The sequence below is a fragment of the Phoca vitulina genome, unplaced genomic scaffold (assembly GCF_004348235.1).
Source record: "Phoca vitulina isolate PV1807 unplaced genomic scaffold, GSC_HSeal_1.0 scaffold8, whole genome shotgun sequence".
Classification (NCBI taxonomy): domain Eukaryota; kingdom Metazoa; phylum Chordata; class Mammalia; order Carnivora; family Phocidae; genus Phoca; species Phoca vitulina.
In genome coordinates this window covers 76,976,346-76,977,329 of record NW_022589711.1, presented here as the reverse complement: position 1 = coordinate 76,977,329, position 984 = coordinate 76,976,346, and the positions used below count along the sequence as shown (strand labels likewise).

Genomic DNA, 984 nt, shown 5'->3' with positions numbered 1-984 from the left:
AGATCTTTAGGAAGCAACCACATACCTCTGTATATTTGAAGATCGAGGGCTAAAAATCCATTCCTGATGAGCACCGTTGAGTAAAGGATGTATAACATCCACCACACCTGTTTCAAAAATGGCATATTACCAAAATTATCCATTTCTTTACAAATAAACATTATAGTATTAATAACTACAGAGAAGCCTTCAGAATGAGTTCCACAATATGCTAACTCTTTTGAGGCTTTCCTGAGCTCTGTCTCAAAGCATTTACTTTAATCCTGGGGCTTTAGAAACATCTTCTTTACTTTAACTGTTGGTTTTATATGTCCATTTTCAACTTCTTCATAATTGGCATGGTCTCTTTTTTTTGGCAAACTTTTTTCCAATTGTCCCCACCAAGGTCTCATATTTTCTGGCCATTTCTTCATCTGACACATCGAGCTCCACTGCTTCACCTTAACTTTCTTCCACTTTGTTCTTAGCATTCATCTGGAGCATTAATTTCTCAACCTCAGGATTAAATTTTCTGAATGACATTCTTCCATAGAGAAGATCTTCACATAACGAGAAACTCTGCTCTTCTATTATGAAACACTCTCTTTCTTTAAGCTCTGGCAAATCCACAGTGCTCTTCACTAATGATTTTCTTTTCTTCCTCTTCTAGTTGTTTCTTGGTCTCCGAGTCCAGTCCCCTTTGCACGAACACCATGCGCAGCAGGTTCTTGGACAATTTCGTCTTGCGCTCGGCCGCCATATTGGCTCTTGCTCGGAGCCGTGCCCCAAGATAGTGTCTTCTTTTGCAAAACCAATAAATTAAAAATTTGTAAACATATATGATTTGTCCACGATATTTGAAAAAGGAAAAAAAAGGAAGCATGATTTTCTTCAGTATTTTTTTTTTATTTTTTAAAGATTTATTTATTTGAGAGAGAGAAAGTTTGAGAGAGGGCATGTGTGTGTGGCGTGGGGGAGAGGCAGAGGGAGAGAGAATCCCAAGCA

At 38.0% G+C, this 984-nt stretch overlaps 1 pseudogene; it reads right to left on the bottom strand.

The window, feature by feature from the left end:
* Nucleotides 1–257: 257 nt before the first annotated feature.
* On the bottom strand, nt 258–739 carry LOC116633597 (annotated as a pseudogene).
* Between the last annotated feature and the right edge of the window lie 245 nt (nt 740–984).